Source organism: Ambystoma mexicanum, chromosome 1p, assembly GCF_040938575.1.
Source record: "Ambystoma mexicanum isolate Mex_15411 chromosome 1p, UKY_AmexF1_1, whole genome shotgun sequence".
NCBI lineage: Eukaryota > Metazoa > Chordata > Amphibia > Caudata > Ambystomatidae > Ambystoma > Ambystoma mexicanum.
In genome coordinates this window covers 45,634,624-45,658,392 of record NC_090921.1, presented here as the reverse complement: position 1 = coordinate 45,658,392, position 23,769 = coordinate 45,634,624, and the positions used below count along the sequence as shown (strand labels likewise).

The window sequence follows — 23,769 nt, the reverse complement described above, 5'->3', positions numbered from 1 at the left end:
CAGGTTACAAGGTGCTGGGTTGAAGATAACATCCACCTTTGGTGCAGATTACAGATTGCTGGGCTGCAGATAACAACATCCACCTTTGGGGTAGGTTAACAGTGCTGGGTGCAGAAGACAACATGCACTTTTGGGGCAGGTTACAGAGTGCTGGGGTACAGATTACAACATGCACCTTTGGGGCAGGTTACACAGTACCGGGTGCAGAGGACAACATGCACTTTCTGGGCAGGTTACAAGGTGCTGGGGTGCAGAAGACAACATCCAATCCACCTTTGGGGCAGGTTACACAGTGCCAGGGTGCAGAAGACAACATGCACCTTTGGGCAGGTTACACAGTGTCGGGGGCAGAAGACAACATGCACATTTGGGGCAGGTTACAAGGTGCTGGGGTGACAAGACAGCAACCACCTTTGGGGCAGGTTACACAGTGCCAGGGTGCAGAAGACAACATGCACCATTGGGGCAGGTTACACAGTGTCAGGGTGCAGAAGACAACATGCACATTTTGGGGCAGGTTACAGAGTGCTGGAGTGCAGATAACAACATGCACCTTTGGGACAGGTTACACAGTGCCAGATGCAGAAGACAACATCCACCTTTGGGGCAGGTTACACAGTGCCAGGGTGCAGAAGACAACATGCACCTTGGGACAGGTTATACAGTGCTGGGGTGCAGATAACATAAACCTTTGTTGCATGTTACAGATTGCTGGGGTTCAGATAACATCAAACTTTGGAGCAGGTTACAGAGTGCTGAGGTGCAGAAGACAACATGCACTTTTGGGGCAGGTTACACAGTACCGGGTGCAGAGGACAACATGCACTTTCTGGGCAGGTTACAAGGTGCTGGGGTGCAGAAGACAACATCCAATCCACCTTTGGGGCAGGTTACACAGTGCCAGGGTGCAGAAGACAACATGCACCTTTGGGCAGGTTACACAGTGTCGGGGCAGAAGACAACATGCACATTTGGGGCAGGTTACAAGGTGCTGGGGTGACAAGACAGCAACCACCTTTGGGGCAGGTTACATAGTGCCAGGGTGCAGAAGACAACATGCACCATTGGGGCAGGTTACACAGTGTCAGGGTGCAGAAGACAACATGCACATTTTGGGGCAGGTTACAGAGTGCTGGAGTGCAGATAACAACATGCACCTTTGGGACAGGTTACACAGTGCCAGATGCAGAAGACAACATCCACCTTTGGGGCAGGTTACACAGTGCCAGGGTGCAGAAGACAACATGCACCTTGGGACAGGTTATACAGTGCTGGGGTGCAGATAATATAAACCTTTGTTGCATGTTACAGATTGCTGGGGTTCAGATAACATCAAACTTTGGAGCAGGTTACAGAGTGCTGAGGTGCAGAAGACAACATGCACTTTTGGGGCAGGTTACACAGTACCGGGTGCAGAGGACAACATGCACTTTCTGGGCAGGTTACAAGGTGCTGGGGTGCAGAAGACAACATCCAATCCACCTTTGGGGCAGGTTACACAGAGCCAGGGTGCAGAAGACAACATGCACCTTTGGGCAGGTTACACAGTGTCGGGGGCAGAAGACAACATGCACATTTGGGGCAGGTTACAAGGTGCTGGGGTGACAAGACAGCAACCACCTTTGGGGCAGGTTACACAGTGCCAGATGCAGAAGACAACATCCACCTTTGGGGCAGGTTACACAGTGCCAGGGTGCAGAAGACAACATGCACCTTGAGACAGGTTATACAGTGCTGGAGTGCAGATAACATAAACCTTTGTTGCATGTTACAGATTGCTGGGGTTCAGATAACATCAAACTTTGGAGCAGGTTACAGAGTGCTGAGGTGCAGAAGACAACATGCACCTTTGGGTCAGGTTACAAGGTTCTGGCATGCAGAATACAACATGCACCATTGGAGCAGGTTGCAGAGTGCTGGGGTGCAGATATCATCCACCTTTACGGCAGGTTACACAGTACTTGGGTGCAGATAACATCCCCCTTTGAGGAAAGTTACATGGTGCTGTGGTGAAGATGACAATATCCCCCTTTGTACAGATGACAAAATCCACCTTTGTGGGGCAAGTTATGCGCTTCTGGGGTGCAGATGACAACATCCACCTTTTGGGCCAGGTTAGACAGTGCTGTGGTGTAGATGACAACATCCAACTTTGGGGCAGGTTACACAGTGCTGGGGTGCAAATGACAATGTCCACCTTTGGGGTAGGTTCACAGTGCCAGGGTGCAGATGACAACATCCACCTTTGGGGGCAGGCTACAAGGTGCTGAGGTGCAGAAGACAACATGCACCTTTGGGGCAGGTTACACAGTGCTGGGGTGCAGATAACATCCAATTTTGGGGCAGGTTACAGATTGCTTGGGTGCAGATGACAACAGCCACCATTGGGGCAGGTTACACAGTGCTGGGGTGCAGATGACAACATTCACCTTTGGGTCAGGTTACAAGGTTCTGGCGTGCAGAATACAACATGCACCGTTGGAGCAGGTTGCAGAGTGCTGGGGTGCAGATATCATCCACCTTTCGGGCAGGTTACACAGTACTGGGGTGCAAATAACATCCCCCTTTGAGGAAAGTTACACGATGCTGTGGTGAAGATGACAACATCCCCCTTTGTGCAGATGACAAAATCCACCTTTAGGGGGCAAGTTATGCGCTTCTAGGGTGCAGATGACAACATCCACCTTTTGGGCCAGGTTACACAGTGCTGAGGTGCAGAAGACAACATCCACCTTTGGGGCAGGTTACAAGGTGCTGGGGTGAAGATAACATCCACCTTTGGTGCAGATTACAGATTGCTGGGCTGCAGATAACAACATCCACCTTTGGGGTAGGTTAACAGTGCTGGGATGCAGAAGACAACATGCACTTTTGGGGCAGGTTACAGAGTGCTGGGGTACAGATTACAACATGCACCTTTGGGGCAGGTTACACAGTACCGGGTGCAGAGGACAACATGCACTTTCTGGGCAGGTTACAAGGTGCTGGGGTGCAGAAGACAACATCCAATCCACCTTTGGGGCAGGTTACACAGTGCCAGGGTGCAGAAGACAACATGCACCTTTGGGCAGGTTACACAGTGTCAGGGGCAGAAGACAACATGCACATTTGGGGCAGGTTACAAGGTGCTGGGGTGACAAGACAGCAACCACCTTTGGGGCAGGTTACACAGTGCCAGGGTGCAGAAGACAACATGCACCATTGGGGCAGGTTACACAGTGTCAGGGTGCAGAAGACAACATGCACATTTTGGGGCAGGTTACAGAGTGCTGGAGTGCAGATAACAACATGCACCTTTGGGACAGGTTACACAGTGCCAGATGCAGAAGACAACATCCACCTTTGGGGCAGGTTACACAGTGCCAGGGTGCAGAAGACAACATGCACCTTGGGACAGGTTATACAGTGCTGGGGTGCAGATAACATAAACCTTTGTTGCATGTTACAGATTGCTGGGGTTCAGATAACATCAAACTTTGGAGCAGGTTACAGAGTGCTGAGGTGCAGAAGACAACATGCACTTTTGGGGCAGGTTACACAGTACTGGGTGCAGAGGACAACATGCACTTTCTGGGCAGGTTACAAGGTGCTGGGGTGCAGAAGACAACATCCAATCCACCTTTGGGGCAGGTTACACAGTGCCAGGGTGCAGAAGACAACATGCACCTTGGGACAGGTTATACAGTGCTGGGGTGCAGATAACATAAACCTTTGTTGCATGTTACAGATTGCTGGGGTTCAGATAACATCAAACTTTGGAGCAGGTTACAGAGTGCTGAGGTGCAGAAGACAACATGCACTTTTGGGGCAGGTTACACAGTACCGGGTGCAGAGGACAACATGCACTTTCTGGGCAGGTTACAAGGTGCTGGGGTGCAGAAGACAACATCCAATCCACCTTTGGGGCAGGTTACACAGTGCCAGGGTGCAGAAGACAACATGCACCTTGGGACAGGTTATACAGTGCTGGGGTGCAGATAACATAAACCTTTGTTGCATGTTACAGATTGCTGGGGTTCAGATAACATCAAACTTTGGAGCAGGTTACAGAGTGCTGAGGTGCAGAAGACAACATGCACTTTTGGGGCAGGTTACACAGTACCGGGTGCAGAGGACAACATGCACTTTCTGGGCAGGTTACAAGGTGCTGGGGTGCAGAAGACAACATCCAATCCACCTTTGGGGCAGGTTACACAGTGCCAGGGTGCAGAAGACAACATGCACCTTTGGGCAGGTTACACAGTGTCGGGGCAGAAGACAACATGCACATTTGGGGCAGGTTACAAGGTGCTGGGGTGACAAGACAGCAACCACCTTTGGGGCAGGTTACATAGTGCCAGGGTGCAGAAGACAACATGCACCATTGGGGCAGGTTACACAGTGTCAGGGTGCAGAAGACAACATGCACATTTTGGGGCAGGTTACAGAGTGCTGGAGTGCAGATAACAACATGCACCTTTGGGACAGGTTACACAGTGCCAGATGCAGAAGACAACATCCACCTTTGGGGCAGGTTACACAGTGCCAGGGTGCAGAAGACAACATGCACCTTGGGACAGGTTATACAGTGCTGGGGTGCAGATAACATAAACCTTTGTTGCATGTTACAGATTGCTGGGGTTCAGATAACATCAAACTTTGGAGCAGGTTACAGAGTGCTGAGGTGCAGAAGACAACATGCACTTTTGGGGCAGGTTACACAGTACCGGGTGCAGAGGACAACATGCACTTTCTGGGCAGGTTACAAGGTGCTGGGGTGCAGAAGACAACATCCAATCCACCTTTGGGGCAGGTTACACAGTGCCAGGGTGCAGAAGACAACATGCACCTTTGGGCAGGTTACACAGTGGCGGGGGCAGAAGACAACATGCACATTTGGGGCAGGTTACAAGGTGCTGGGGTGACAAGACAGCAACCACCTTTGGGGCAGGTTACACAGTGCCAGATGCAGAAGACAACATCCACCTTTGGGGCAGGTTACACAGTGCCAGGGTGCAGAAGACAACATGCACCTTGAGACAAGTTATACAGTGCTGGAGTGCAGATAACATAAACCTTTGTTGCATGTTACAGATTGCTGGGGTTCAGATAACATCAAACTTTGGAGCAGGTTACAGAGTGCTGAGGTGCAGAAGACAACATGCACCTTTGGGTCAGGTTACAAGGTTCTGGCATGCAGAATACAACATGCACCGTTGGAGCAGGTTGCAGAGTGCTGGGGTGCAGATATCATCCACCTTTACGGCAGGTTACACAGTACTTGGGTGCAGATAACATCCCCCTTTGAGGAAAGTTACATGGTGCTGTGGTGAAGTTGACAATATCCCCCTTTGTACAGATGACAAAATCCACCTTTGTGGGGCAAGTTATGCGCTTCTGGGGTGCAGATGACAACATCCACCTTTTGGGCCAGGTTAGACAGTGCTGTGGTGTAGATGACAACATCCAACTTTGGGGCAGGTTACACAGTGCTGGGGTGCAAATGGCAATGTCCACCTTTGGGGTAGGTTCACAGTGCCAGGGTGCAGATGACAACATCCACCTTTGGGGGCAGGCTACAAGGTGCTGGGGTGCAGAAGACAACATGCACCTTTGGGGCAGGTTACACAGTGCTGGGGTGCAGATAACATCCAATTTTGGGGCAGGTTACAGATTGCTTGGGTGCAGATGGCAACAGCCACCATTGGGGCAGGTTACACAGTGCTGGGGTGCAGATGACAACATTCACCTTTGGGTCAGGTTACAAGGTTCTGGCGTGCAGAATACAACATGCACCGTTGGAGCAGGTTGCAGAGTGCTGGGGTGCAGATATCATCCACCTTTCGGGCAGGTTACACAGTACTGGGGTGCAAATAACATCCCCCTTTGAGGAAAGTTACACGATGCTGTGGTGAAGATGACAACATCCCCCTTTGTGCACATGACAAAATCCACCTTTAGGGGGCAAGTTATGCGCTTCTAGGGTGCAGATGACAACATCCACCTTTTGGGCCAGGTTACACAGTGCTGAGGTGCAGCAGACAACATCCACCTTTGGGGCAGGTTACAAGGTGCTGGGGTGAAGATAACATCCACCTTTGGTGCAGATTACAGATTGCTGGCTGCAGATAACAACATCCACCTTTGGGGTAGGTTAACAGTGCTGGGATGCAGAAGACAACATGCACTTTTGGGGCAGGTTACAGAGTGCTGGGGTACAGATTACAACATGCACCTTTGGGGCAGGTTACACAGTACCGGGTGCAGAGGACAACATGCACTTTCTGGGCAGGTTACAAGGTGCTGGGGTGCAGAAGACAACATCCAATCCACCTTTGGGGCAGGTTACACAGTGCCAGGGTGCAGAAGACAACATGCACCTTTGGGCAGGTTACACAGTGTCAGGGGCAGAAGACAACATGCACATTTGGGGCAGGTTACAAGGTGCTGGGGTGACAAGACAGCAACCACCTTTGGGGCAGGTTACACAGTGCCAGGGTGCAGAAGACAACATGCACCATTGGGGCAGGTTACACAGTGTCAGGGTGCAGAAGACAACATGCACATTTTGGGGCAGGTTACAGAGTGCTGGAGTGCAGATAACAACATGCACCTTTGGGACAGGTTACACAGTGCCAGATGCAGAAGACAACATCCACCTTTGGGGCAGGTTACACAGTGCCAGGGTGCAGAAGACAACATGCACCTTGGGACAGGTTATACAGTGCTGGGGTGCAGATAACATAAACCTTTGTTGCATGTTACAGATTGCTGGGGTTCAGATAACATCAAACTTTGGAGCAGGTTACAGAGTGCTGAGGTGCAGAAGACAACATGCACTTTTGGGGCAGGTTACACAGTACCGGGTGCAGAGGACAACATGCACTTTCTGGGCAGGTTACAAGGTGCTGGGGTGCAGAAGACAACATCCAATCCACCTTTGGGGCAGGTTACACAGTGCCAGGGTGCAGAAGACAACATGCACCTTTGGGCAGGTTACACAGTGTCGGGGGCAGAAGACAACATTCACATTTGGGGCAGGTTACAAGGTGCTGGGGTGACAAGACAGCAACCACCTTTGGGGCAGGTTACACAGTGCCAGGGTGCAGAAGACAACATGCACCATTGGGGCAGGTTACACAGTGTCAGGGTGCAGAAGACAACATGCACATTTTGGGGCAGGTTACAGAGTGCTGGAGTGCAGATAGCAACATGCACCTTTGGGACAGGTTACACAGTGCCAGATGCAGAAGACAACATCCACCTTTGGGGCAGGTTACACAGTGCCAGGGTGCAGAAGACAACATGCACCTTGGGACAGGTTATACAGTGCTGGGGTGCAGATAACATAAACCTTTGTTGCATGTTACAGATTGCTGGGGTTCAGATAACATCAAACTTTGGAGCAGGTTACAGAGTGCTGAGGTGCAGAAGACAACATGCACTTTGGGGCAGGTTACACAGTACCGGGTGCAGAGGACAACATGCACTTTCTGGGCAGGTTACAAGGTGCTGGGGTGCAGAAGACAACATCCAATCCACCTTTGGGGCAGGTTACACAGTGCCAGGGTGCAGAAGACAACATGCACCTTTGGGCAGGTTACACAGTGTCGGGGGCAGAAGACAACATGCACATTTGGGGCAGGTTACAAGGTGCTGGGGTGACAAGACAGCAACCACCTTTGGGGCAGGTTACACAGTGCCAGGGTGCAGAAGACAACATGCACCATTGGGGCAGGTTACACAGTGTCAGGGTGCAGAAGACAACATGCACATTTTGGGGAAGGTTACAGAGTGCTGGAGTGCAGATAACAACATGCACCTCTGGGACAGGTTACACAGTGCCAGATGCAGAAGACAACATCCACCTTTGGGGCAGGTTACACAGTGCCAGGGTGCAGAAGACAACATGCACCTTGGGACAGGTTATACAGTGCTGGGGTGCAGATAACATAAACCTTTGTTGCATGTTACAGATTGCTGGGGTTCAGATAACATCAAACTTTGGAGCAGGTTACAGAGTGCTGAGGTGCAGAAGACAACATGCACTTTTGGGGCAGGTTACACAGTGCCAGGGTGCAGAAGACTGTGACTAGGGGGTTGTCCTTCCCTCTATAGTTCGAAAACGTTGCATCAATGATTTAAGTGCAAACTGCTTTTTAAACCCTTTAAGGTACCCATATAGTTGGGGCAGCCATTGTTTGAAAAAACAACCTTATTGGTGAAAAACACATATTTCTTACTCATATGTAAAATTTTTCAGCATAGTTTTAATGCTAAATATATTTTCTAGTGAAAATGTTTAAAGTGATTACAGCAAAACATAAACCATTTGTAATTTCAACATGCAGTTTGTTATTCAATAAAACGTGCCAATGCATCAAACCACGAAGGTTGAAATCCAGTTAGGGGAGACATTAGGCATAGGTCTCAGGTGCCCGCTGGAGTCTGACCTCATATATGGTCAAAGGTTATAGGGTGCAGAAGACAACATGCACCATTGGGGCAGGTTACACAGTATCAGGGTGCCTAGGACAACATGCACATTTGGGGCAGATTACAGAGTCCTGAGTGCAGATAATAACATGCACCTTTGGGGCAGGTTACACAGTGCCAGGTGCAGAAGACAACATGCACTTTTGGGGCAGGTTAAAAGGTGCTGGGGTGCAGAAGACAACATCCACCTTTGGGGCAGGTTACACAGTGCCAGGGTGCAGATAACATAAACCTTTGGGGTAGGTTACAGATTGCTGGGGTGCAGATAACATCCACCTTTGGGGCAGGTTACAGGGTGCTGAGGTGCAGATAACAACATCCACCTTTTGGGTTAGGTTACACAGTGCTGTGTGCAGAAGACAACATGGAACTTTGGGGCAGGTTACAAGGTGCTGGACTGCAGAAGACAACATCCACCTTCGGGGCAGATTACACAGTGCCAGGGTGCAGAAGACAACATGCACCTTGGGGCAGGTTACACAGTGCAGGGGTGAAGATAACATCCACCTTTGGGGCAAGTTACACAGTGCTGAGGAGCAGGTAACAACATTCACCTTTAAGGCATGTTTACGGAGTGCTGGGGTGCAGATAACAACATCCACCTTTGGGGCAGGTTAGACAGTGCTGTGGTGTAGATGACAACATCCACCTTTTGGGGCAGGTTACAAGGTCCTGGGTGCAGAAGAGAACATTCACCTTTGGGGCAGGTTACACAGTGCTGGGGTGCAGATAACATCCAACTTTGGGGCAGGTTACAGATTGCTTGGGTGCAGATGACAACATCCACCTTTGGGTTAGGTTACAAGGTTCTGGCGTGCAGAATACAACACACACCGTTGGAGAAGGTTGCAGAGTGCTGGGGTGCAGATATCATCCACCCTTGGGGCAGGTTACACAGTACTGGGGTGCAGATAACGTCCCCCTTTGAGGAAAGTTACACAGTGCTGTGGTGAAGATGACAACATCCCCTTTGTGCAGATGACAAAATCCACCTTTGGGCAAGTTATGCGCTTTCGGGGGTGCAGATGACAATATCCACCTTTTGGGGCAGGTTACACAATGCTGGGCTGCAGATAACAACATCCAAATTTGGGGTAGGCTAACAGTGCTGGAATGCAGATGACCACATGCAACTTTGGGGCAGGTTACAGAGTGCTGGGGTATAGATTACACCATGCACCTTTGGGGCAGGTTACACAGTGCCGGGTGCAGAAGACAACATGCACTTTTGGGGCAGGTTACAAGGTGCTGGGGTGCAGAAAACAACATCCAATCCACCTCTGGGGCAGGTAACACAGTGCCAGGGTGCAGAAGACAACATGCACCTTTGGGGCAGGTTACAGAGTGCTGGGGTGCAGATAACAACATGCACCTTTGGGGCAGGTTACACAGTGTCGGGGGCAGAAGACAACATGCACCTTTGGGGCAGCTTACGAGGTGCTGGGGTGAGAAGACAACATCCACCTTTGGGGCAGGTTACACAGTGCCAAGGTGCAGAAGACAACATGCACCATTGGGGCAGGTTACACAGTGTCAGGGTGCAGAAGACAACATGCACCTTTGGGGCAGGTTACACAGTGTCGGGGGCAGAAGACAACATGCACTTTTGGGGCAGGTTACGAGGTGCTGGGGTGAGAAGACAACATCCACCTTTGGGGCAGGTTACGCAGTGCCAAGGTGCAGAAGACAACATGCACCATTGGGGCAGGTTACACAGTGTCAGGGTGCAGAAGACGACATGCACATTTGGGGCAGATTACAGAGTCCTGAGTGCAGATAATAACATGCACCTTTGGGGCAGGTAACACATTCTCAGGTGCAGAAGACAACAAGCACTTTTGGGGCAGGTTACAAGGTGCTGGGCTGCAGAAGACAACATCCACCTTTGGGGCACGTTACACAGTGCCAGGGTGCAGAAGACAACATGCACCTTGGGGTACGTTATACAGTGCTGGGGTGCAGATAACATAGACCTTTGGTGCAGGTTACAGATTGCTGGGGTGCAGATAACATCCACCTTTGGGGCAGGTTACAGAGTGCTGAGGTGCAGATACCAACATGCACCTTTGGGGCAGTTAACACAGTGCCGGGTACAGAAAACAACATGCACTTTATGAGCAGGTTACAAGATGCTGGGGTGCAGAAGACAACATCCTCCTTTGGGGCAGGTTACACAGTGCCAGGGTGCAGAAGACAACATGCACCATTGGGGCAGGTTACACAGTGTTAGGGTGCAGAAGACAACATGCACATTTGGGGCAGATTACAGAGTCCTGGAGTGCAGATAATAACATGCACCTTTGGGGCAGGTTACACAGTGCCAGGTGCAGAAGACAACATGCACTTTTGGGGAAAGTTAAAATATGCTGGGCTGCAGAAGACAACATCCACATTTGGGCAGGTTACACAGTGCCAGGGTGCAGAAGACAACATGCACCTTGTGGCAGGTTGTACAGTGCTGGGGTGCAGATAACATAGACCTTTGGTGCAGGTTACAGATTGCTGGGGTGCAGATAACATCCACCTTTGGGGCAGGTTACAGAGTGCTGAGGTGCAGATAACAACATGCACCTTTGGGGCAGGTTACACAGTGCCGGGTGCAGAAGACAACATGCACTTTTGGGGCAGGTTACAAGATGCTGGCGTGCAGAAGACAACATGCACCATTGGGGCAGGTTACACAGTGCCAGGTGCAGAAGACAACATGCACTTTTGGGGCAGGTTAAAAGGTGCTGGGGTGCTAAGACAACATGCACCTTGGGGCAGGTTACACAGTGCTGGGGTGCAGATAACATAGACCTTTGGGGCAGGTTACAGATTTCTGGGGTGCAGATAACATCCACCTTTGGGTTAGGGTACACAGTGCCAGGGTGCAGAAGATAACATCCACCTTCGGGACAGGTTACACAGTACCAGGGTGCAGAAGAATACATTGCCGCAAAAGTGCTGGAGTGCAGATAACATCCACTTTTTGGGCAGATTACACTGTGGTGGGGTGCAGATGGTAGGGGTTCGACGGAGACCCTGAATTAATATTGGGAATTCAGGTCAAGATATCCTGCTCTCTGAATGGGGGAAATTACTATGTCTGCCTGAATCGGAAGAATAAGAAGCCACTGACTTGATATTACTAGCCTTCAGTATAGATGTATTATGGCTTCAAAAGAGTGTGTTTCCTGATTCCCATATTCCATTGCGACTGGAAGATTGGGAAGCAACGCTAGAGGACAGCAGGTCAGCAATATGAACATATCTTCTGGTCGCCTCTCACACAGTGCAGCAATCCCTGGCCTAGACCTTTTGCTGAGCAATAAGATGTCTATGAATTTGTAAGAACCTTTATCTAGAGAGGAATGTGGGTCTTCTGATCGCTTTTCTGGACTCCTTATCAGGAGGAAACCTCCTCTGGTGTTCTAGTTGTCTATTGAGTGCTTCATCTCTTTAAGCTCAGAGGTAAAGCATTTGCTGGTCTTTGTGTTGTTTTATTACTTCTAGTGTGTAAGAGGGCAATGGTGCTAAATGCATCTGGAGCTCAGCTGCAGCAGCATTCATAGGCGTCAGCCGGGGCACGGCGAAAGGAAAGGTCATCAGTCTTCTTGGGGTTTTAGAAACCGTGTCCTACCCCTATTTACACAAGTCACAGGTGCAGGCCCCCATGGGAGCCCCATCTGAAGTAAGCAGCCTTAGGGAGAAGTTTACCAAAGGGTCTTCCAAGCAGGTAAGCAGAAATATATCAGTGACAGCCACTATGCCAGGTCTAAGGTATGGCCTGCTAGATGTGTGTGACCTTCAACCTTTTGGGAGGGGCCTAGGAGATCCTGATTTCTCAGCAGATGTCTAGTGGGGGACTGGTCAGTTTCTCACCCCAGATGTGTGTCTCAGAAGGCCACTGGAGGGCCTGACGAGAGAAACGACAATGCCGGATAAACCACCTGCAAAGAGGTGATATGAAGCAAACATACTTCTCTAGCAAGAGACAAGTAATGCTATAGTGAAGGCTGAGCGTGACGTGGCTCTCCCCACTCTGCGCAGAGGACCTATCATGGGAAATGACTGTGAAACCTCCTCCAGGAGACTTAGGGTGATCAGAAGATAACATTGTGCACCCTACTCGGGGGGTGGGGGGGGCGTAAAACCAAGTCATGTCCGGAAATGGGGGCCCACCAACTTCCAGTGATTCATCAATGGCAGACATGGAGCTCAAAAATAGCAATGCAGCTAAAGAGCCCACCTCCCACCCTCTTGTCTTCCCTTCACACGTTTGGGTGCAGAAAGACTTACCGCGGGTGCACTGGGGGCACCCTGAGTGCACACGGATACTCATGAGTGAGTGCAACAAAAGTATTGCTCCCAAATGCCCATCGTCAAGAGTCGGCATACTCTGGATGTCCTCCAAATAGTGTGGCAACCCTTTCCCTCCATGCAGTTTCAATAAAATTATACAACTAAATATATATACAAGAGTTTGGGAGCCCCCTTACCGAGAGCGGACAGGGCCAAATAACCTGTTCTATGGGTAGGTTACCACTCGCAAACGTCTACAGCCACCTTTTAGCTCACTGTACCTTTCAAAGAGGACAAATAGCCATTTGCATATCAGTCTGGTCGCACCCACCTGGACAGTCCAGCATCGAAATGGTAGGCAATTCTCCTCTGAACAAGAGTAGGAACATGAACCCCAGACACGCGTGTTGGCCTAATCAGGCCTCATCAGTGCGGTGATGCTGTGCCTCTCTAAGCACAATGAGCAAGGGGTCCACGTCTGGATTACCCCGGGTAACTTAGGGTGACACCCCAAGTCCCCAAACATTTCCACAAAGGTCTGGAAGCCCTTCTACCGAGAGCGAACATGGCCAAATAACGTGTTTTATGGGTAGGTTCCCCTCTGGAGGGTCTACAAGCACGTTTTAGCTAAATATAATCAGGTAAATAACGGCAGACATCTTGCCATGCACATTGTAAATGAGTGGGCAGTAACAGCAAGCCTCTGAAGCAGAGCATCATTCCACTGTCTACCACTGCGCATCCACAAACACCCCATCAGTGCGCACGAAGAAAGACTCCTATACAGCCCCAATGCACCAATACCTAAGAAAGACTTACTCCGGTCGAGGCACCCATACAGCCCCAATGCACCAATACACAAAGTACTACTCACTCCTGCAGAGGCACCACAAACAGAACCAATGCACCAATACACGAAGAAAGACTCACTCCCACAGGGGCACCGCAAACAGCCCCAATGCACCAATACACAAAGAAACACTCCCGTAGAGGCACTGCAAACAGCCCCAAAGCACCAATACACGAAGAAAGACTCACTCCTGTAGAGGTACCCCATACATCCCCAATGCACCAATACACGAAGGAAGACGCACTCCGGCAGAGGCACTACAAAACAGCCCCAATGCACCAATACACAAAGTACTACTCACTCCTGTAGAGGCACCCCATACAGCCCCAATGCACCAATACACAAAGAAAGATTCACTCCTGTAGAGGTACCCCATACATTCCCAATGCACCAATACACGAAGGAAGACGCACTCCGGCAGAGGCACTGCAAACAGCCCCAATGCACCAATACACAAAGAAATAATCACTTCCGCAGAAGCACCCAATACAGCCCCAATGCACCAATACACGGAGTAAGACTCACTCCCGTAGAGGCACCCTATACAGCCCCAGTGCAAGAATACATGAGGAAAGAATCACTCCCACAGTGGGACCCCACAAGCCCCAGTGTACCAATACACAAAGGAAGACTGACTCACTCCTGCAGAGGCACCCTAAGAACCCTAACGCACCAGTACATGAAGAAAGACTCACTCCCGCAGAGGCACCACAAGAACATCAATGCACCAGTACATGAAGAATGACTCACTCCTGCAGAGGCAGCCCAAGAACCCCAAAGCACCAATACACAAAGAAAGACTCACTCCTGCAGAGGCATCCCAAGAACCCCAATGCACCAATACACAAGTTAAGTCTCACAAACACTGAGGGACCCCAAGAACCCCAGTGTACCAACACATGAAGGAAGACTCACTCCTGCAGATGCACCCCAGAAACACCAGTGCACCAGTATATGAAGAAAGACTCACTCCTGCAGAGGCACCCCAAGAACCCCAATTCACCAGTACATGAAGACTCACTCCCACAGAGGCATCCCAAGAACCCCAATGCACCCATCCACAAAGAAAGACTCACTCCAAGAAAGGGACCCCAAGAACCCCAGTGTACCAATACACGAAGGAAGTCTCACTCCTGCAGAGGCACCCCAAGAACCCCAATGGACCAGTAGATGAAGTAAAACTCACTCTTGCAGAGGCACCCCAAGAACCCTAATGAACAAGTACATGGAGAAAGATTCACTCCCACAGTGGCACCCCAAGAACCCCAACGCACCAGTACATGAAGAAAGACTCACTCCCACAAAGGAACCCCAAGAACCCCAGTGCACCAATACACAAAGGAAGATTAACTCCTGCAGAGGCACCCCAAGAACCCCAATGCACCAATACACGAAGGAAGACTCACTACTGCAGATGCACCCCCAGAACCCCAAAGGACCAGTACATGAAGAAAGATTCACTCCCACAGAGGCACCCAAAGAACCCCAGTACACCAATACACGACGGAAGACTCACTCCTGCAGAGGCACCCCCAAGAACACCAGTGCACCAATACACGAAGGAAGACTCACTCCTGCAGAGGCATCCCAAGAACCCCAAAGCACCAATACGAAAGAAGACTCACTACTGCAGAGGCACTGCAAACAGCCCCAATGCACCAATACACAAAGAAAGACTCACTCCCACAAAGGGACCCCAAGAACCCCAGTGTACTAATACATGAAGGAAGACTCACTCCTGCAGAGGCATCCCAAGAACCCCAATGCACCAATACACGAAAGAAGACTCACTACTGCAGGACATCTGCAAACAGCCCCAATGCACCAGTACATAAAGGAAGACTCACTCCCACAAAGGAACCTCAAGAACCCAGTGCACCAATACACAAAGAAAGACTCACTCCAACAAAGGGACCCCAAGAACTCCAGTGCACCAATACACGTGGAAAGACTCAATCCCTCAGAGTGAACCCAAGAACCCCAGTGCACCAATAGACAAAGAAGGACTCACTCGCACACAGGCACCCCAAGAATCCCAATGCACCACCTTACTGGCTCTCGCGCAATGAGGCAATCTGCTCCCACAGTGTAGTTTTACTCAAAATATAAATGAATAAACTCAGTCCTTGCCTGGATATTGTTGAATGCTGTGTAGGTGTTCTTAAACAGCGATTTCAATAAAGCATTATTTCTTTAGATTTGGTTCATGCTCTTCTCATGCATTACATTACATGAGGGAATATATAGTCTGCATAAGAAAAAGTGTTTAATTTTTGGAGTGACATTAATGAATACTGTTAAAATGCAGTTCAGGGCTGTAGGTTGTACAGAATATTGTTTTGTCAGTACACTACTGTTTATCTTCATGGGTGCACCTGGCAGCATCTAAAGCAGTGGCAAGTTACACACGGTTGCACACAGCTGGGGTGCACGTGACAGCACCCAGCAATAGGAAGTTCTATAGAATGCATGGGTGCACATGGCAGCATCCAGAAGTAGTGGCAACTTAGACAGTGCTGCACACAGCTGAAGTGCATGTGACAGCACCCGGCAGTATAATGGCCTACACAATGCATGGGTGCACATTGCAGCATCCAGAAGTGGTGGAAGGTTACACACTACTACACACAGATGGGTGCACATGACAGCATCCAGAAGCGGTGGCAAGTTACACACTGCTACACACAGCTGAAGTGCATGTGACAGCATCTGGCAGTAGGAAGGTCTATAGAATGCATGGGTGCACATGGCAACATCCAGAAGCAGTGGCAACTTAGACAGTGCTGCACACAGCTGCAGTGCATGTGACAGCTCCCGGCAGTAGAATGGCCTACACAATGCATGGGTGCACATTGCAACATCCAGAAGTGGTGGAAGGTTACACACTACTACACACAGATGGGTGCACATGACAGCATCTGGCAGTAGGAAGGTCTACACAATGCATGGGTGCCCATGGCAGCATCCAGGAGTGGTGGCAAGTTACACACAGCTACACACTGCTGGGGTGCACGTGACAGCATCTGGCAGTAGGAAGGTCTACACAATCCATAGGTGCACATGGCGGCATCCAGAAGCGGTGGTAAGTTACACACAGCTACACACTGCTGGGGTGCACGTGACAGCATCTGGCAGTAGGAAGGCCTACACAATGCATAGGTGCACATGGCAGCATCCAGAAGCGGTGGCAAGTTACACACTGCTACACACAGCTGGGGTGTACGTGACAGCATCTGTCAGTAGGAAGGTCTACACAATGCATGAATGCACATGGCAGCATCCAGGAGTGGTGGCAAGTTACACACTGCTACACACAGCTGGGGTGAACGTGACAGCATTCAGCAATAGGAAGGTCTACACAATGCAGGGGTGCACTTGGCAGCATTAATAAGCATTGGCAAGTTACACACAGCTACACACTGGTGGGGTACATCTGAGAGCACCCAGCAATAGGAATGCCTACACAATGCATGGGTGCACATGGCAGCATCTTGAATGGGTGGCAAGTTTCACACTGCTACACACAAATAGGGTGCACGTGACAGCATCCGGCAGCAGGAAGATTTACACAATGCATGGGTGCACATGGCAGCATCCAGAAGTGGTGGCAAGTTACACACTGCTGGGGTGCATGTGGGAACATCCAGCAATAGGAAGGCCTACAAAATGCATAGGTGCACATGGCAGCATCCTGAAGGGTGACAAGTTACACACAACTCCACACAGCTGGAGTGCATGTGGGAGCACCCAGCAATAGGAAGGCCTACACAATGCATAGGTGCACATGGCAGCATCCTGAAGCGGTGGCAAGTTACAGACTGCTACACACAGATGGGTGCACATGACAGCATCTGGCAGTAGGACAGTAGGAAGGTCTACACAATGCATGGGTGCACATGGCAGCATCCTGAAGCGGTGGCAAGTTACAGACTGCTACACACAGATGGGTGCACATGACAGCATCTGGCAGTAGGAAGGTCTACACAATGCATGGGTGCACATGGCAGCATGAAGAAGCAGTGGCAAGTTACACACTGCTACACACACCTGGGGTGCACATTACAGCATCTGACAGTAGGAAGATCTACACAATGCATAGGTGCACCTGGCAACATCCAGAATCAGTGGCAAGTTACACACAGCTACACACAGCTGGGGTGTACATGACAGCATCTGGCAGTAGGAAGGTCTACACAATGCATGGGTGCCCATGGCAGCATCCAGGAGTGGTGGCAAGTTACACACTGCTGGGGTGCATGTGGGAGCATCCAGCAATAGGAAGGCCTACACAATGCATAGGTGCACATGGCAGCATCCTGAAGCGGTGGCAAGTTACAGACTGCTACACACAGATGGGTGCACATGACAGCATCTGGCAGTAGGAAGGTCTACACAATGCATGAATGCACATGGCAGCATCCAGGAGTGGTGGCAAGTTACACACTGCTGGGGTGCATGTGGGAGCACCCAGCAATAGGAAGGCCTACACAATGCATAGGTGCACATGGCAGCATCCTGAAGGGTGACAAGTTACAGACTGCTACACACAGATGGGTGCACATGACAGCACCCAGCAATAGGAAGGTCTACACAATGCATAGGTGCACATGGCAGCATCCTGAAGGGTGACAAGTTACAGACTGCTACACACAGATGGGTGCACATGACAGCATCTGGCAGTAGGAAGGTCTACACAATGCATGGGTGCACATGGCAGCATCCAGAAGTGGTGGCAAGTTACACACTGCTGGGGTGCATGTGGGAGCACCCAGCAATAGGAAGGCCTTCACAATGCATAGGTGCACATGGCAGCATCCTGAAGCGGTGGCAAGTTACAGACTGCTACACACAGATGGGTGCACATGACAGCATCTGGCAGTAGGAAGGTCTACACAATGCATGGGCGCACGTGTCAGCGCCTAGAAGCGGTTGCAAGTTAAACACAGCTGTGTGATATATCAGGATATAAGATAATACAATTCAGTTTATGGACATAGCTAAATGTATCCCAAGGAGCATTCCTTTAAAAGGGTAGCTTTTTCAGTAGCCCCTTGTCCATGAAAGCAGCCCAGGTGGCAATACCTGCAGACCCCATCAGGCGGAAGAGCAAACTACCAGAGAACACTCCTGATTTCAGTTAGTACTCATGCTGTGTACTAAAAGAACACACGAAAGCACAAATATAAAATGACACTTAAAGATATGAGTGTAATGCAGTGGGAAATGTTTCATAAATAAATGAAAGGACACTTCTAACCGGTGGACTGGATAACCTGCTAGTAGTGAGTGCACTTAGAGAGAAGCAGAGAGAAAAAACTCATCACCCTGTATTTCTGCTCCCCTGTAGTTACCAACAAAAGCGCAGTCAGTGCTGGTAAGTGAACATTCTAATTCCTAAGAATGATGTCTTGTAGGTGCTGTGATCTCAGGCTGCAAACCCCCTCGGGGTTCGAGGTTCCCATGACAGCATTATCTTCATGTGTGTGGGTTGTCATATGGCCAGTTGTGTTCTACAGTCTTGGGGCGTAGGTGGGAAGGCCAGTATGGATGATATGGGCACAGCCAGTACAGTCATTAAACCAACACCCCCAGCACCACTGCAAAGCTTTTGGATTCTGGATTCTGTGTTTGTCTCTGTGTATATATTATAGAAAGGGAGTCCAGATCCTGAGGCAGGAATTATGTTGCTGCAATATTCTATAGAGAAGGAATGTTCTGGAATGTGGCTCTCCGGGCATCAGTACATGGCTCCTATGGATGGTGCTAGATGTTAGGCAGAAACCTGTGCAGTTCCCTTGGGGAACACTGCAAAAGATTTAAGACTACAGGTAGAGCAGTAAACCCCTTTGGTAGCAGTCTGTACCACCCAGATTTACCTGGTAGCTGTGGCTGAGCAGTCAGACTTCTCTCAAGAAGAGTTAGGCAGTATGTAAAGTATACACAATATGTACCAAAACACAATAGCACAAGCAAACACTGACCAGAGCTTGGTTTCAAAAGTATATAGTTATTTATTTAAAATACACATAAGTTAAAAACACTCTAGCAAAAATATAGTAAAAGCACTTCAATACAATTATACTGAAAGTAAATTCAATCCTTTCTCCTATCTAGACAACTCTAGGTTAACACCACTTAATTAAAACAGAGGTGAGTGCTTAACGTTAGATGACACTCTAGTAGTTTCCAAGAAAGGGAGAGAAAAAGCAGAAATAGGTTAGACACACCACTCTAAGGTCCAGAACACTTGCAATAGGCTTAAAGAAGAATAAAGTCACAGGTGAGCAAAAGTCACTAGGCAGGGCCCACTCTTAGAGTAGCCAGAGCGAAAATGTGCCCAAGATCACACTGTTAGTTAGAGATTCAAAGTCTTGCAAAGAGTCGGAAAGAGTTTAGAGTGGCTCAGAAAGTTTAGCCAAAGTGTCCCAGGCACTCCCAGGTTCGAAAGCCGGGGACTAAATCTACCCCGTACAGTCGGTAGCAAGGGAAGCCAGGCGGAACACAGTACCTTAAGCGGAAAGAATCCTCCAGCGGGGGCAGTTGTTCCAGGCAGCGACAGCAAGGCTCGACGTCGGTCAGGGGAGAAGAATCTCTCGCTGAAGAGCAGAAGAGAAAGGTCGTAGCACTGCCCGGGAAGAAACCAGCCGCGGAGTCCTCCGGTTAAAGGGTTGGTACCGACTTTCGCGGTATGGGGGTAAAGTGTGGTATTCCGGATGCCGGGGTGCTTGGCACAGGCAAGGCGGCCACGATATACCTCTAAAGGACGGAAAGAAGGCGAAAACTGGTTGTCCCCACCAGTCAAGGGAAGGAGCCACTCCGTTAAGAGTTCTCCTCGGTCGTCGGAAAAAAAAGTGGTGAGACGGTTCAGCAGGGCTCCACCGGGTGGTGTCGTCGAAGCAGGTCGGCTCAGCTCTTCCCTCGTCGGATTCTTGGTCCTGTGGCGACTTCTGAAGTCCCAGTCCCCAAAGCCCTGCTTTTATGCAGCAAACCCCCATTCACCCAGCCTAGCTGTCACTCAAACATGCTAAGTGGTGAGCCGGGCGGCTCACCACTTGGGCCAATCAGGACGGAGTGCGACTTGAGTTACCAAGGTAACTCAGTCCAGGGTGCCTAAATCCCCCTCCACCCCTCCTAAGTACCCCAGACAGAGTGGCACCACTTTGGAGGGCTTCTGTGGAGAAGCCCGCCAAAAGTGGAACAAAGGGCTCCACTTTGGGTCAGAGTTACAGAGGCGAACACCAACGCCATTTTAGAATCAAGTTTTGGCAAAAAGTCCCAACCGGAGTTATAAAAATAAATATATAAACCGGCGGTATGTTTAAGGCTACCGTAAATAAATAATTAAATGTGTTAGCCTAAAACAATGGGAAATCCCATAGGGAAATATTCGCGGTCGAATATAAAAAGTAGTTTCCACTGCCACCAGCCAAAACTCGATCAGGGGGGACGGAGACGTGCCCCCTCGACTAACAGACCCTGGGGCAATCGAATTGCCCCAGCCAGTACGTCCACAATATGATGGTTTGTACTGGTTCTGTTCAGGATTCAAGACTAGCAAAGTCTTTGGTGACTTTACATGCCCTGGGAGACAGTAGTCAGTCCCAGGGTATGGAGTCTATGTTGGGGAGTCCCTAGGACACCCCGGGGTCACGGCACAGAGGGTGCTGTGTGACCCACATCACAAAAATACATGAGGCCCTATGGAGTAAAAGACCCCATAGCCCATTCAACACAAGGTTTAACCAAGAAAACACACTTCAACATGTCCAAGAGTGAGGGTAAAAGAGTCTCACTCTTGGCAGGAGAAAAAAATTAAACCCCAGAAATCCAGCAAAGCTGCTGGGGGACTCACTAGGTAGGGAAATTCAGCCTAGACAGAGAATTCTCCCTAACACTCGCCCCCCCCAGACTAAGGGACGGGAGGATTTAATCCACTCCTGGATGAACCTCATACCTCTAGTCGATGATATACATCCTAGAGAGTCCATCAGCATTTTGATGGTGACACCCTGACCTGTGCTCAATGGTGAAATCAAACCCTTGCAGGCAGATTGACCATCTCAATAGTTTTGGATTTTCCACTTTCATTTGCATTAACCATCTCAAGGGTTGGTGGTCAGTCTGAATAACAAAAGTAGAACCATACAAGTATGGCCTAAACTTCTTCAGTGCCCACACAATAGCAAAGCATTCTCTTTCGATAGTTGCCCACCTTGTCTCAGGATCCTTCAGTTTCCTACTGATGAAGCAAATGGGGTGCTCCCTACCCTTCTCATCCAGTTGGCTTAGAACTGCACCTATACCTACATTGGAAGCATCAGTTTGTACAATGAAAGGCTGGTGGTAGTCAGGAGCTCTCAATACTGGAGCCTGGCAAAGAGCTCTCTTCAGTTTTTCAAAGGCCTGATTGCACTCCTCATTCCATTTTACCTTCTTAGGGAATTTGGGAGAGGAGATTACATTCAGTGGAGAAGCTATGGTCCCATAGTTCTCAATGAAATTCCTGTAATACCCAGTGAGGCCTAGAAAAGCTCTCACTTGGGTTTGAGTAGTTGGTGTTGTCCAATTTTGCACAGCTTCAATCTTGCTGGGCAAAGGCCTTATTTCTCCACCTCCTACCTCATGTCCAAGGTAGACCACTTTACTTTGACCAATCTGGCACTTACTGGCTTTGATTGTCAATTGGGCCTGTTTCAGAGCCTGCAACACATGTCCTAGGTGGTTCACATGTTCTTCCCAGGAGTGGCTGAAGACTGCAATGTCATCCAAGTATGCCATGCAGAAATCTTCCATCCCAGCCAGAACTTGGTTCACCATCCTTTGGAATGTGGCAGGTGCATTTTTCAGTCCAAAAGGCATGACCTTAAACTGGTACAAGCCAACTGGGGTTGAAAATGCAGTTTTCTCCTTGGCATGGTCTGTCAGGGCTATTTGCCAATAGCCTGACGTCAGGTCAAATGTGCTGAGGTACTTGGCTGCACCAAGTTTATCCACCAACTCATCTGTCCTGGGCAAAGGGTGGGCATCAGTCTTGGTGACTGCATTTAGAGCTCTATAGTCCACACAGAATCTCAAGTCTTTGGATCCTGCCTTTGGTACTAACACAACTGGGCTAGACCATGGACTAGTAGAGGGTTCTATTACCCCGAGATCAAGCATCTTCTTGACCTCTCCTTTGATGTGGGCTCTGATATGTTCTGACATTCTGTATCCTCTGCTTTTGACTGGCAGACAGTCACCAGTGAGTATCTCATGCTGGCCCCAAGGGGTCAAGCCTGGTGACAGGGAGAACAGGGAGGCAAACTGATTTAACATAGATTTGCACTCCTCTTGTTGCTCAGGTGTCAGGTCTGAAGAGAGATTGACTCCTTCAACTTTTTCATCTAAAGGTACACCTCTGAGGAGATCAGGGAGAGATTCACTCTCTTCCTCCTCTGCAGCTGAAGCTAGAAGCAAGGCTCCTACATCAGGTCTGGAGATGTATGCTTTTAGTCGGTTGGTGTGGAAGACTCTAGGAGCTTCCCTGGGTCTGCCCAGATCCACCAGATAGTTGACCTCTCCAAGTTTTCCCACAACCTTGAAGGGTCCCATCCATTTGTCTTGCAAGGCCCTCTGCCTTGTTGGGAGCATAACTAGAACTAGCTGGTCTTGAGTAAACTCAACCATGTTAGCCTTCTGGTCGTGCCAATGTTTGACCAGGGCTTGACCAGCTTTCAAGTTGTCACTTGCTTCTGCCATCATGTGTGACATTCTCCTCCGGAGACCTATCACATAGTCAGTCACTCTGACTGGCTTGAGGGGAGGAGCACCTTCCAACCCCTCCTTAATCAGGGCCAATGGACCTCTGACTGGATGGCCATAGAGAAGCTCAAAGGGAGAATAACCTACTCCCTCCTGAGGGACTTCTCTATAAGCAAAGAGAAGGCATGGCAGTAGAAGGTCCCACTTTTTCTTAAGGGGTTCTTCCAAAGCACCTATCATGCTCTTCATGGTTCTGTTAAACCTTTCAACCAACCCGTTTGTCTGAGGGTGGTAGGCGGTTGAGAACTTGTAGGTAACTCCACAGGTTTTCCACATGGCCTTCATGTAGTGGGACATAAAGTTTGACCCCCTGTCAGAGATTACCTCCTTAGGAAACCCAACCCTGGTAAAAATACCAA

At 49.7% G+C, this 23,769-nt stretch overlaps 1 long non-coding RNA gene across 1 annotated transcript in view; it reads left to right on the top strand.

Moving 5' to 3' along the window:
- The window catches only part of LOC138565955 (uncharacterized), a 197,392-nt gene that overhangs the window by 104,335 nt on the left and 69,288 nt on the right, over nt 1–23,769 (top strand). Inside the window, exon 4 of the long non-coding RNA XR_011301736.1 lies at nt 18,957–18,983. This is a non-coding gene — a long non-coding RNA (uncharacterized lncRNA). The remainder of the gene's footprint in view (nt 1–18,956; nt 18,984–23,769) is intronic.